The 14,909-nt window shown below is 35.1% G+C and overlaps 1 protein-coding gene across 4 annotated transcripts in view; it reads left to right on the top strand.

Moving 5' to 3' along the window:
* Positions 1-14,909, top strand: part of Tsc22d2 (TSC22 domain family member 2) — a 47,094-nt gene that overhangs the window by 19,020 nt on the left and 13,165 nt on the right. For 2 of the 4 annotated variants that reach the window (XR_003480349.2, XR_003480352.2), the window contains one exon: positions 4,809-4,967. The exons of the other annotated variants lie outside the window; for them this stretch is intronic. The gene's annotated coding sequence lies outside the window, so the exon portion shown is untranslated. The remainder of the gene's footprint in view (positions 1-4,808; positions 4,968-14,909) is intronic. 4 annotated transcript variants of the gene reach the window in all.

The following is a 14,909-nucleotide window of genomic DNA, read 5'->3' as shown; positions in this document are numbered from 1 at the left end:
CCTAAACATTCCTTCTCTTAGTTTTTCTATACTTCAACTAGAACACTTGATATATTGATATATGCACATTGATAGACCTCAAAATTGCAATGAGAAATTGTTCAGCTATTTACCAGTCTACATGATTTTGTTCCTTCATTTACCACCTTCATTGCTTAAAGTACTCAACCTAAATCACCCATCCTACTTTCAGGGGTCATGGTAATTATTTTCAGGGTGAAATTTTAGATCACTTAAGAAGGTATTTATTGTTTATTTATATTTCTCCCCATATTTTAAGAAAACCACATCTTCAAATAGCACAAAATTGTGTAAATTAATTCACTAAGGTATTTTACAAAATCTTGACCTTTATAGCAAAAATTTGTTAGGAAAAGCTTATCATCGAACTTGCTCAGACTAAAAGAAAATTTAATACACCCTAAAACTGTTAAACTAGAACAGACAGAACATCTTTTTTGTTATTGGTTTTTTTTTTTCCTTTGTATTCCTCAACAGTTTAAAAATTTAGGTTCATACTACTTCAGTGTATTTAAACTCATGAATTTATAAGCCCCTTTGGGAAGAAATATTAGATGAAATTTTGTTTTTTTTTAAGATTTGGAGTAGTGGGAGAGGTGTGTATGGCTGACTTTTAAACTGTAGATGGCATTCTTTAGGTGCCTGCACCCACATTCTCATACTAACACCACAAGTAAATCCTTGGTTATTTTGGTTGGGTAATTGATAAAAAAAATTTAAATGCTGTGGATTATTAAATATTATCTTCTGTGTTTGGACTTTAGTTGGCTACTTCTAAAATATTTGCTACATTTGAAGAAATAAATTTTAATAGATGAAAATAATTAGTTTATTATCCTTTGCTAAATATCCTTTTTTAAGAATAGCATTTTTAGTGAAACCCACAGAAGCAGCTGACCTGAACAAGGGAGAGCTCTTGGTCCCCAGACTGACAGCTGGGAAACCAGCATGGGACTGATCCAGACCCCATGAACATGGGAGTCAGTGATGAGACCTTGGAAATCTATGAGGCTCCTTGTAGTAAATCAGTACTTACCCCTAGCATAGGAATGGACTTTTTGGGAGCCCATCCCACATAGAGGGATACTCCCTGAACCTAGAGACACAGGGGTGGGCCTAGGCCCTATCCCAAAGGATATGACAGACTCTGAAGATCCCCATGGAAGGCCTCACCCTCCCTGAGGAGCAGAAAGGGTATGGATAGGTAGGGTGTTACTTGGGTGGGGGGAGAGACCTAGGATTGACATGTAAAACAATCTTGTTTTCTAATTCAAATTAAAATATGGAGGAAAAAATAAATTAAAAAATAGCATTTTTATGTTAAGACAGTTATCTCTTCAGAATTTGAAGATTCATTATTATAATTAATAAAAGATTTGAAAGATGCTACCTTTTTTTCAGCTTTTTAATTCTGTAGTATTTGGACCATGAGTGGTGGTAGCCTCAGTATATTAAAATATGTGTGCAGGCAATATGGCTGTCACTGTCCATAGTTACTTAATGTATACTGTGTCAGGCATGGTGGCACAGGCTAAAACCCCAGCACTCAGGAGGCAGAGACAGGTTGTTCTCTCTGAGTTTGAAGCCAGCCTGGACTACATAGCACCTTCCAAGGTGGCCAAAGCTACACAGAGGCTGGGGGATGTGGCTTAGTAGTAATGCTAAGTTTGTATCTAGAGTATGTGAGGCCTTGACCACAAGCCTCAGCACTGAAAAAGAAAAGAAAAGAAAGGGGGTGGAGAAGAACAGAGGAAGAGCAAGGGAAATGACTTAGTGAATAAAGTGTTTGCCGCACAAGCATGAGACCTTAGGTTTGATTCTTGGTACACACATTTTGGGGGTTGGAAAAAGCCAGAAATAGCAACAAATACCTATTAATCCAGCACTGGAGAGGATCCCTGGGCCTTAGTGGTCAGCCAATAAGAAGGCCCTATTTCAAAATCTAAGGTGGAGAAGTAAGACAATTGATGTAGACTTCTGGTCTTCATACCCACTCCCCCACACACATTCACATGAACACATACATACATGTGCACACAAAAATAAGAAAGATTATATATCAGCATATAGGAGTTTTTTGGATGTATCATAATATATTAGACCAGTTAATAGCATATTTGTTGTAGTTTTTGTGTTAATTTCTGGGAACACATGGTCTTCCCATGTTATTATTCTATCAGTAATATTTGGGCTAATTGATTATCTTAAGGTTGTTTTTTGGTTTTTAGAGACAGGGTTTCTCTGTGTAGCTTTGTCCTGGAACTCACTCTGTAGACCAGGCTGGCCTCGAACTCACAGAGATCCGCCTGCCTCTGCTTCCCGATGGCTGGAATTAAAGGTGTGTTCTACCACCACCCTGGCTTTATCTTAGGTATTTTTATGTTCCTATTCCTAATACATAATATATGGAACAACTATGTGTAAAAGTGTAGGGAACATTTTTGAACAGCAATGAAATCATATTTGCATATTCATGGGTAGTCTTACAGAATTTTTAGAATATTTTAAAAGAAATATTGAAAATTTTGAAATGGGGTTCATACTTGAAAATGGGGTTGTTTATAACTCCAAAAATTATGCATTCAAATAGCAAACAGCTGGCTCTCAGTGATAGTGCATTCACCAACTCAAAATCCTGGGTTTAACCCCCAGTATTTCAAGGAATTTTCCCAAAAAGTTATTTGGGGAAATCTCACAGGCATGTTATTCAGTGTCTATCATTTTTCAAATTAATACTGCCCTCCATGGGGAGTGGAGGGGGGATGGGGCTGGTGAGGGGTTCAGAAAAAATTAATACTTGGGAAATTTTAAGTCATTCATCCATCCTTGCCCTCCTGCTCTTGTTTTGTTCTGGTTTTTTGTTTTGTTTCTTTTCCCATAAAGAAAGGTGAACTAAGTGATGGTAAACATAAACCAAGTTCCTAACTGAAAACTTTCAAGAGCACATTGTCATTTACATGTCTTCCTAACAACATATTGTTAGATCATGGTTGACAGAGCTTTCTAGGTACTAATAAAAGGAATTTCTAATGTTAACATTTCAAAGGATAACTGATTAATCTTTATTCATCTATAAGTACTTCAGCTATCTAGATTCATTTTAGAACAAGACTTCAAATATGACCCTGTCCTATAGTAACAACTAATTATTTTAAATGCGTGCTCAAGGAAAAAAATTGAAGTAGAAGTTTTATATTTCTTAAATGTGGTTTTTAAACTCTGAAACTATTATGTTTGCATAATATGCATATATTTTCTCCTGTAAGCTTATCCATAAAATTACAGAATTGGCTATATATATTTTATTATGTCTAGTTTAATTCTATCTTCCAAAGGCTTCCTAGGCATTTACTGTAATAATACTATGCGTAAGCAAGCCCCTTAACAAAGAGTCAAGTAGACTGCTCTTTAAATGGCCAGTTCTTTCAAATCTTCTAGACAAGCAGATTACCAGTGCTATCAATTCACATTTCAGGAAGCATTTAGTTCCTTAAATAGGACTATATATGTTATCTTTTGTGGAATTTTTCCCATAACAGAGTAAATTATCAAAATTAGACATTTTAAAAATACTAAGTATTTTGATTGCTAGAATTACAACTAAAATTTTTCAGAGACATTTGGTGATAATAAAATGATCACAGCTTTGGCTAAATATGGATTTTTGCCTTCACCAGGTGATTTTTATTATAAACGTATGCTTTGGGGGAAAAAAATCCAATTCATATAATTTTAATGACATCAAATGTGTTGTGAAGATTACATTTGGAAAGATTATATTTGTAAGTAACCATGTATGATAGAAAAGTTCCATTCAAAGGTAAAATCTGTGGCAGCATAATATACCATATACATTTAGGTCAGATAACCTAAGATAGCTGCAAAGTTTCCTTTCTAGGACTGTCTGGAGTTTTGAACATACTGATCTTCCTCAACAATGGGTCTCTATATCTTTCTCCCTTCTCTTTGCCCCTCCACCCATTAAATAATTTTATTTAGAGTGTTCATTAAGTAAAACTGTATCCACAGTTGTTGCCTTTGCTGTGGATCACTGGCAACTAAAAATTAAAATAGGTGTTATCAGACAGGAAATGTTTCTAATGTCATTTTTCAGGGATTGAAAGATACCCAATAGGAAACTTCCTGGCAAAAAAATAATAATTTAAGAAGATAACTAGTAAAGTAGTTTTGGCCATTTGTAAATCCTTCCCCAGTTTTCTTTTGACATCCTTACCAAGATGATTTCCAGGTCCACTGCTGAATAATTCAGGATATACTATTTCTGTACATAAAGCATGTGATAAAGTTTCTTCTTACAACATGTCTACTTTGATAATTGGGAAGAGTATAGACAGATAGAGATGTCGGAATAAAAGTGGAATGCTGTCTTAAGCATTGAAGTGATCCATACAGATTTTTATGATCCTGTCAGCTGTACTAGAGTTTAGAAACATACATGGATATGGATCAGAGAGTAGTGCTCCAGTGTCATTCTATAGGGTTAAAACTGTCCATATCAGGTTGCATGGTGTTAAATCAGAATTTCTGGATCATGATCTTGAACTTTTAATTGGTTCCATTTCTGTTTGACTCATCAATGACATGTATTCTGGTGGCCTGAAAGTCCGTGTTGGAATTTTAAGTTTTAAGAATCCAAATCAAATATTTCAAATTATTTTACATCTAAAAATATCAATTGTGTAATCATGGTAAAACATAAACCTTTGCTATAAACGATTTTAAAGGCTATTTGATTAAAGCACTTATTTACTTAAACTCTTTGCTAGAATTTTTTTTAGAATTCAGCATCGGAGGAGGAATGTGACATAATAATGATCGAAAGCCGAAAGTTTAAAAGTTGTGATGCCCTCACATGGTTGGAGGGTTATTCTAGCTTCTAAGGACTGAATGTTGTCCACAAGAGTGTCTCATCAGGTCATAAATTGGTAAGACTTAATGGATTAGATTTTATGTACTATACCTGATGTTATTGTATTGAGATGACTATATGATCAAAATGAGCACGTTTGTATAATTAATAGTATAAAATATAAGTTGAAACTTGGAATTTTAAATACTTGGATTATGTAATCATTTTGAAGTCTCACAAAGTTCAAGACCCTATCCCTGTAATAGTATTTATTAAATATATCAGTTTTAAAAAGAAAGTGAAATCCTGTATGATAGTGACATTAAATATTTGTGTTGCATCTGTTATAGATGCTTACAGTGTAGTGAAAACCCCAAAATACTTTCCAGCTATTTTTCCAGGAAATACTTGAGAAGTAATTCTTTTCTTTAAAAAAGGAATGTATTTATTTTTTCATAAAATATTGTATAAATTGATTTTATATCCTTGGAGGATTTTACTTTCTTCATAAAGGCCATATTTGTTTCTAAACACAGCCAAATTTTTTCCCAGTTCTTATGTTGAGAATACTTAAAATGCCAGTGTCATATAAAAACAGTATATTAGATGTCAGTATATATTTTTTGTATATCCTGAAAATTAATTTCTTTCAGAATTCTCTGTTTAGGAAAACAACTTGTTTTATTTACCTTCTCTGGTTTGTTTTCTAGAGCTGTATTTTGATGAAGCGGACTCTTAGTAGGATTTAACTGAGGATAAGATCTTAAATTTTTTAATCTGAAATTCATATTTTGAAAATGAAGAAAAAAGTATGGGCTAAGTTATATGTCCATAATTATATCATTATAGAATTAATATTCTTATTAAGGTATGTTACACATGCACTAAAAAGCTATCAAGAACTTTTTGGAGTTCTTTCTAAGAAAGCTAAAAGATGTGGGTTGATAGCAACTGAGCAAGCCACTGTAGCTGTTTCAGCTTTGTCCTCAGGCAGACAGGTCTTTGTCCACTATCTCCTTATTCATATTCATGTCTACTCTGTCTTCTGAGTAATATCCTGTTGTTTCTAGTGTGGTTTTCTGTAACTTCTCTATAAACTTAAATTCCTTCAAGTGGTAATTTTGAGTCTAGAAAGACATAAAACAAACCAGTAAGTTCTTTTTTTATTATTCTATATACTTCCTGTTCATTTTCTATGACATCTGATTAACTCAATCAAAAGAATGATGTCTAATTTCACTGGTGTATAATAAAGTCTTCAGAAAATTATAAATTTTAGAAATTTGAGGTAGAATTATGTGTGCAGTCTTAGGAGAAAAGCTAAGAGCGTTTGTCAGATCATCAAGAATAGTTAATATCAATAGTGAAATTTTTGGCTGTGCTTGGTGGCACATGCCTTTAATCCTAGCATTCTGGAGGCCAAGTTTGAGGCCATCCTGGTCTAACATAGCAAGTTTCAGAACAGCTGAGACTACATAGTGAGACCTTCTTTGAAAAATAACAAGTAAACAGTTTTGTGTTTCAAAAGGCAAGTCCTATTTGTCCCCCAAGTTTATGGTTTACAAGAGGAATTTTTAACAAGTGCATCTATCCTAGCTGCTTAGGAAGAAAAGAGGAAAAAAAAAAAACCTTATACTGCTGGGTTTGGTGGTACATTGCCTTTAATGCCAGCACTGAGAGGCAGAGGCAGGTGGATCTCTGGGTTCGAGGCCAGCCTGTTCTACAGAGCAAGTTCCAGGACATCCAGGATGACACAGAGAAACCCTGTCTCAGGGTAGGGAGTGTGGGATCCCATACTGTCAATCCTTGTTCAAGTGTTGATTTGGATTGCTCTATAAACTAGTTGTGCTTTTGCTACTTTAGACACTGTACTCAGTGTTCTTGGTACATTATCTCATTTAATTTTTCTAAGTCATAATTATATAGATACCGTCTATCAGTATCACTGATGAGGATTTTTGCTGTTTTGTGTTAGGGTTTGGTTTGAAGCAGGGTCTCACTATGGAGCCCTGAGTGGCCTGGAACTTGCTTTGTAGACAGAGTAGTCTTGAACTCCCAAAGGCTCTCCTCCTTTCTGCCTCCAGGATGCTATTATTAAAGGTATGCATGACCATGCCTATCAAATTTTCTTGTTTTACACACAAGAAAATTGAATAGAGAGATGGAATAGTCTGTCGTATAACCATTAAATGGTGGCACTAGGAGTCAAGTTTAGCTCGCATTGGAATATGTATAGGTTCTCATTCAGTATTGGTGTGCTTACATGGAAAGTAACCCTAGATAACTTGCTAGATAAGCTTATTTATACAAAGACATGAATACATAAATTTAATTCATACTGATCTTGAGTGCAACATGTCATTCTCTTATTACAAAATCATCTTTTAAACCATAAAGTATTTCAAAAATACATGTTATGAGTTGTATAGTGTCAAAAATTATTTTTGCATTAGAAAACATTATATTCAACTTCAATGTTTATGATTACAAGCAAATAAATATGTATTATAATTAAAAAAAAAAAAACATCTTCAGCCTGCAAGATGGTTTAGAGGGCAGAGGTGCTTGACACCAAGCCTAGGGACCTGAGTTAAACTCCCATGAGTAGAAGGAGAGAATCAACTCCCACAAGTTGTTCTCTGACCTCCCAGTGCACATCATGGTACCTTCATGTGTGTGCACATACACAAACACACACTAAAATAAATAATGTGAAACATTAAAGTCTTAGTACCTATTAGAATACTTGCTAACTGGTAGTGACACACACCTTTAATCCCAGCACTTGGGAGGCAGAGTTGAGCTGTGAGTTTTAAGCCAGCCTGGTCTACAGAGTAAGTCCAGGACAGCCAGAGCTGTTTGACAGAAAAACTCTGTCTCAAAAAAAAAAAAAAGAGAGAAATCCACCCTTTAATGATCAAGTATTATAAATAGCAAAAACTAAGGAGGCTGTTTTAAAAGCTCAAATTGCATTTATTTCGTAGCATAGTGGGAAATACGTAAAACTCTACTAAATGCTTCATAAGAATTTCTCACTTTGTGAATATTTCACTTTATTGTAAATCTATTGAAAAACCTTTTATTTGTACTTTTAAACATTTATAAAGCAAAATGTCTTTTAGGTCCATAAACCTTTAATCCTTGGGTGTGCTATATGCATATCTTTTGGTTTTGATTTTATATCTCATTGAGTTTCAAACCTTACAGCCTTTTGTATATTTTAAATAGAGAACTATTAAACATTTTAAAGTTCTGTGTGTCTGACTATGACTTAAAGCCAAGCATAGTGGTACACACCTAATCCTAGCAATTACAAAGTGGAGGTAGGAGGATTTAAGAGGATAATCAAATTTGATAATGAGATTCAGCCACAAAACATAAGAGTTGTTGATAAAAGGTTCATGATATACTGATTGCATAAAATATGCAAAGCTTTGGGTTCAGTCTGCAGCACCACAATAGTAAATGGAAAAAGAGAGGGAAGGTAAAGTTAATCCAAAACAATGCTGCTTAAACAAATTCAAGTTAAAATCCTTAGCTTGCTTCCTCTTCAGTTAAATTGAAATTCTTTGAAGACCAAAAGCAAACTTTGTTCAATGTCAAATGATTAAAAATATACAAACAACTTGATATCTAATCAGATTATGGAAATCTTATCTTTAAACTATTATTTTTTAGAATACATTTATACCTCACATTCTTTAATAATAATACATATATGTTTTCAAAACATGACCCATCTACTGGGCTGGCTCTGTTCATTGCTTATGGCTCTCCTTGGCAAATAGTCCATGTTTTAGTCATCTCTGACTTTCTGGAATCTCCATGTCAGCTTAAATATGACTCTTATAGCGTCACGTAATTGTCCTTCCAAGGTCTTCCCACAGGGATTCTAATCTTGCCACACATTGTCTGGCTTTCAAGTCCTTCATTTTGACATCAGTGGAAGTTTCCATGGCCCCTCAGTGCTCTAAGTTCTGCATGGCTGCAAAGCCAAAATCACTTAGATGATACCAAAAAGATGATTACTACCATATATAAGAATATTAGCACTTCAAATTCTATGAAAATGCTAAAGAAGGTGCATTGTCGGGGCCAGGCGTTGGTGGCGCACGCCTTTAATCCCAGCACTCGGGAGGCAGAGGCCAGCCTGGTCTCCAGAGCGAGTGCCAGGATAGGCTCCAAAGCTATACAGAGAAACCCTGTCTTGAAAAACCAAAAAAAAAAAAAAAGAAGGTGAATTGTCTAGTTAATTTATACTACTAATATAAATAATAGTTTGAAATAGTGAGGAGGGGGTATTGCTCAATAGAAATCACAAGATGTTTTCTCTTTAATTGTTGATTGTATTTATGGTTCAGGGATCCATAAATGTAAAAGGAATAAAGTGTTGGAATTTATTCACATTCCCAAATCTAATTTACTAAGAAATCCCACTTGTTTACAAGGCATCTTTAAAGGCATTATGAACTATCTTTATCTCATCTAAGAAAATCTTCAAGTCTTTGTCCTGCCCTGCTCACCTCAGAATGACATTTGGTTTCTTTTACTTCCTCTTAGACTCATTTCTGATTGAATTGTCAAAGGGATTGGTCAGTTGAGAGAACCTTATGGATAGGCATTTATGAAATACGATTATGCATCTCAGATTTTTATTGTGATTGTAATGTCAAAAGTCTTGGTCAAAATTTTTATCTGAAAGATTAGGAGTTTTGAAAGTCCACCTTGTTTCCATTTCACCTTTGAAAGTCCACCTTGCTGCATTTCACTGGCATATACATCATACAGTTTCCTGTAGCATATAGAAACTGCTATACATTCTTTTCTCAATGAGTAAAACCAAATGTGAAGAACATAAAGGAGTAGACCATTAAAGGCCAGGCTCACAATCAAAAAGTAGAGAGAGCTGCAGTCATTGACTTGACTCCATTAACTGTAGTAGGGAGAGAAGCTTCTTGAGAACTGCCTATTTTTAACTGTCCTGTGAGACTCTTCTAGTCATTTCTAATAAATAGTTTAAATACCTGATTAGTTTCTTACATCTTTGTCCTGGCAACCTCAGCATAGTGCCAGTTCAAACTGAACTTTATAAGTGTAATTAGATATTATATTAAATATTACAAGCTGTGTTTCATCCTTTTGAGAAATATGTTGAGCATTAGTCATATTCAGCATATATAATAAGAACACCCCTGCTATCAAGGTTTAATTTAAGAGGGAACATTTGACAGAGACAACAAATAAAATTGTCTGTTGAAGAATCAGAAAGCCACTGACAAGACAGGCTGCTAGTGAAGAAAAGGCCCCATCTCAGATGACATATCTCTTTTATCTAAATTAATGTAACAAATTTCAGATCATGATAGAAATTTAGAATTCATCTTAAAGACATTACAGAAAACTGAAGCCACCCGGATTATTCAGTGGATAAAGGCACCTGCCACCACATTTGACATTCTGAGTTTTGTTCTTGGGATCTACATGGTAGAGAGAACCAACCAAATCTGAATCTCACAAGTTGTCATCTGACTTTCATACAGACACAGACACATCCCTCTTTAGGTGTAATAAAAAGTACTTTACATAAGCTGATGTGAACAAATTCTGCTATGTGATATGTCTAAATTTTACCTTATCTACAACACTTCCTTATCATTTCTTTAACTGAGAAAAAGCTGTTAGTAGTTAAGTTGACCATGTGCTACTTTGAGTACAATTCTCCTTGAATCAAAAAAAAAACTTGAAACCTTTTATATTTTCCTAGTGCTATTTTACACTTGTCTTTATTGGTCTGCACCAGACCAATATGCAAGTCTAAAGCAATAAATGACTAGGATCATAAATGGTTTAAGCAAAGCAGCACTGTATTCCAGTGTCGCTGGGTATTATTTTTTTCTTTTAGTAATTTATTGTTGAAATTTCACATAACACCAAGGAAGGCCTGAACTATTTTTTAGTTACACTTTTTAAAATTTTATGTTGAATTAATTGGTTCTGATATACTTCAGTGGCCAATGGTGATTTTTTTCCCACAGTAATTATATTTTCTACAGTGAAACTCTGAAAAATCCAAGGATTAATGTTTTTATTAACATTTAGTCTACACAAATGCTGTATTTTATAAGCCTTAATATAAATTTCAAACTCAAGTTAATTTTATTAGTATATATTTTGGGATTACATGAAGTCTTAACATTTGACTACTAAAATACAAAAATACTCAAAAGTAAATCTAGTAGGCTATAATTAGGATTGTTTAAAATTCTTTTCGATAACAATAAAACATGTTTTTTTAATAGCTAATAATTTATACTTCTTCGTGGCCTTAAGAGCTTAATTCTTACTTTGTAGTTTAAGATAAATCAAGAAAGTTAACCTTACAGTGGCAGAAAAACAAAGTAATTGTTCAGACAGTGGAAGGAACTAATTGAAGTTTGTGGAATTTTTTTTTTTTTTTTTTTTTTACCGTAAGTCTCCTTGACAAGTTTCCTTTAAGGTAGTACAACTGTGACCCCACTGTACAAATGTGGCTGATCATAGTATGTTAACTAGGTAGTCCCAGTGTGTGCCCCCCCACCTTGTCCCCCTGCTCTAGTGAGTGGGTAGAATTTAGATTTAAAAACAGTTGGAGTCTGAGACAGGAGGATCCTGAGTTTGACGTTAACCTGGGTTATATAGCAAGATTTTATTCAAAACAGAACAAAAACAACTTTGTTCTAATTCAGAAATTTATGCTCTTAAAAATGAATCTTCATTAATTCAATTTTTTTACAACAGATGAGAGATAAGCTATTTTACCTCCATTTCCATAGTGGCTACCCCACCATGAAATAGAGAGCAAAGGGGATTTTAGTAGTAGTAAAGAGATGGCCTAGTCAGCATTATGCTTAATCTGTGCTGCTTATTTATTGAAGGTGTTTGTTTGCTCAGAGTTAAACCTAGTAATTTTTAAACATCTCAACTGTAAAACATTGGCTGATTTATCAAAAGCCAAATAAAGAGCACAGTATGTTGATATATATACCAGAAATCATCACACTCCAGAGGCAGAAGAGGTAGGGTTGCAAGTTTGAGACCAGCCTGGGCTACATGAAGAAATCCTAAGCAAAATAGAGAGGAGATACTTTCCCCAATAAAGAATACTGTTCATTTCCTTAGGGAATAATGACTTTGTTTGGTGGTGTCCTTTATTTTCTATTGCCCTGAACTTTGTGGGGGTAGATAATGAATGGACATAAAGTAGCAAGGAAAAATGAGTAACCTAAGAACAAATGTTTTAGCTATGTAATCTTAGTGGCTAATCTTAAAATGTTTATTTTGTCATAATTTTTGTCCATAGAGTTAAAATTTTTCTATAAAGCGGATCTAAGTATCTCTTTTCTGTCAAGAAATGGACATAAATTAAAATAATGACTATAAAATAGATAAGAATTTGTAGTCGTCACTATTTGAATAGTCTCACTTTCATTTTGGTCAAGCCGTGTAGAAACTGGATTGAAAGGATCTATTCAAAAATGGCTGTTTAACTGAAAGAAACAGTATGTTAGGTTCTTGAGAAAGGAGATAATTTGAGGCTATTAAATAAATAGTATTCCTAGGAACTATATATGCTTTCCCATGCCCATCTTACATAACTATTTATGTCTTCTACAGTGTATTTGCCATTTTTATCTTAACTTTAAGCATGCTCATTTTCTCCTACAGGTTGAGGTAGCTACCACATTCTTCTAACTCTCAGATCTAGAACTCTCAGCCTGAGACCCCTCTGGAGTTCTATATACCTGATCCCTATAATCCTTCTGTATCTCTCTATCAGGATCCACTTTTCAAATGAACCCTAAACTACCCCCTTCCCTACCTTCCAAATCTAGTTGCCTTCATCATGACACACAGACTACCATTGTCTGATTCCTGATTTCCTAGGCCTTGTACCCTGTCATCCTTTGCGTTTCTTCACAGTTGAGTTCCTTTCCCTCTTCATCTATTTGGTCTCATAGTCTCTATGCTTCAAACTCTTTTTAATCTTAAATACACAGCACTGTTTCATACCTGTGGATATCCTGCTACTTCTCTCTTAACTTTTTCTACCATTCGATTAGCAGTTCCTACACAGAGAGGCCAAGAATATTTATGCAGTTAGACTCTTTCATAAAACTCTGAAATCAATTGATGAAGGAATATATATTTGATGAAATTTACCAAAGGATAAACGACTTGATGTGAAGTCAAACTACACTGTATTTACTAATTTCATATCTAGTGATCCTGCCTGAATGCTGCCAAAATTTTCTTCTAGCCATTGAACTTTGGCATCCTTGGTATAGAAAAGGCAGAGTATGTGTTACCTAGAAAGATATAAATGCTGGGGTGAGCATTTATTTACAAATAAATATTTATAGAAAATAAGAAGTGAGTTTGTTCAGGATTTATAACTTGTTATTCCAGTAGATTTGGATTATCTAAATTTATATATTAGATACTTGACTGTAAGAACATAAGATAGGGCTGCCTAGATGGCTCAGTGGTTTGGTACTTATTGCCAAACCTGACAACCTGAGCTGGATCCCTGGATCTTTGTTGTGGAAAGAGAAAACCCAACTCCCAGAAATTCTTTTCACTTTAGCCACTAACCATTGTGCTCTCGTCACAGGCACAATATAAGCAAATCAGTGTGTGTGTGTATGTGTGTGTGTATACATACACATATATATATATTTTATATGTATGTATTTACATGTTGTATGGATGGATGTTTTGCCTTCATGTCTATATGTGCACCACATGTATGCCTGATGACCATGGAAGTCAAAAGACATAGAATCCTCTGGGACTGGAGTTATAGACAGTTGTGAGCTGCCGTGTGGATGCTGGGAATCAAACCTGGGTCCTCTGCAAGAACAGCAAGTGCTTTTAACCACTGAGCCATCAGAGTATAAAATGGTAGTGTTGTCAATGTCTAGGAAGAATTACTATAAAGAAAGTTATACAGGAAACAGTTTGGAATGTGATGTAAAATTTTATGCATAGAGAAAGAGGCCTTACTAGCACAGCAAATGACACAGGGTTCAAGTATACTAATTGTTGAGGTTAGAGACTCCTTTACAGAAGAGAAAACTTGAGCTGAGAGCAATAAAAAAAAAAATGACAGAATTACCACAAAATACTCAGGAAAAAGATAAACAAAGAGTAGGGGTGCTAGAGAAAGAGGTTTGTAATAGAGTACTTGCCGGGCATGCAGATGACACAGGGCTCCAGCCAGCCTTTGTTCGCGCGCGCGCGCGCGCGCGCGCGCGCACACACACACACACACACACACACACACACAACACACACACACACACACACACACACACACGAAGAAAGCCTGAAGGGAATGAAAATAAGATTTCTAATTTAAAATTTAAGCAGGTATTTGAAATGGGGTAAGAAAGAGCATAAGGGCTACATATGGTGATACATCCCTGTAAATCCCAGCATTTTAGAAGTGGAAGCAAGAGAACCAAGAGAATTCAAGACTGGGAGCTGGAGAGAGACCACACTGGTAAAGAACAGTGGTTGTTCTTCCAGAGGACTAGGCTTCCAATGCCAGCACCCACATGGTGGCTTACAACCATCTCTGACTCTGGGTCTAAGGGATCTGGCATCCTCCTCTAACTTCCTTGGGAACTGCATGCATGTGATGCACAGACATACATGTAGGCAACACACACACACACACACACACACACACATTTAAATTTAAAAGTTCAAGGCTGGGATGATAAGAAGGCTCTGTAAGTAATGGTCAAGCCAAATGGCCGAGTTCGATATCCCAGAATTACTTACTAGGAATCAATCTGTGCCCACAAGTTGTCCATTTGACCTCAGTGTGAACGTAAAAGAGGTCAAAGCTAGCTTGGACTAGTGAGCCACTACCACAAAAACAGAACAAAACAAAGAAATATAAGAAGTTACCATTTGAAATAAATGCAAAAGGCTAATTTCTTTTGCAGGGAGAGGAGGAACCTTTTGTTATTGC

This window comes from Cricetulus griseus, assembly GCF_003668045.3.
Source record: "Cricetulus griseus strain 17A/GY chromosome 1 unlocalized genomic scaffold, alternate assembly CriGri-PICRH-1.0 chr1_0, whole genome shotgun sequence".
NCBI lineage: Eukaryota > Metazoa > Chordata > Mammalia > Rodentia > Cricetidae > Cricetulus > Cricetulus griseus.
This window is presented reverse-complemented; position numbering and strand designations above follow the sequence as displayed.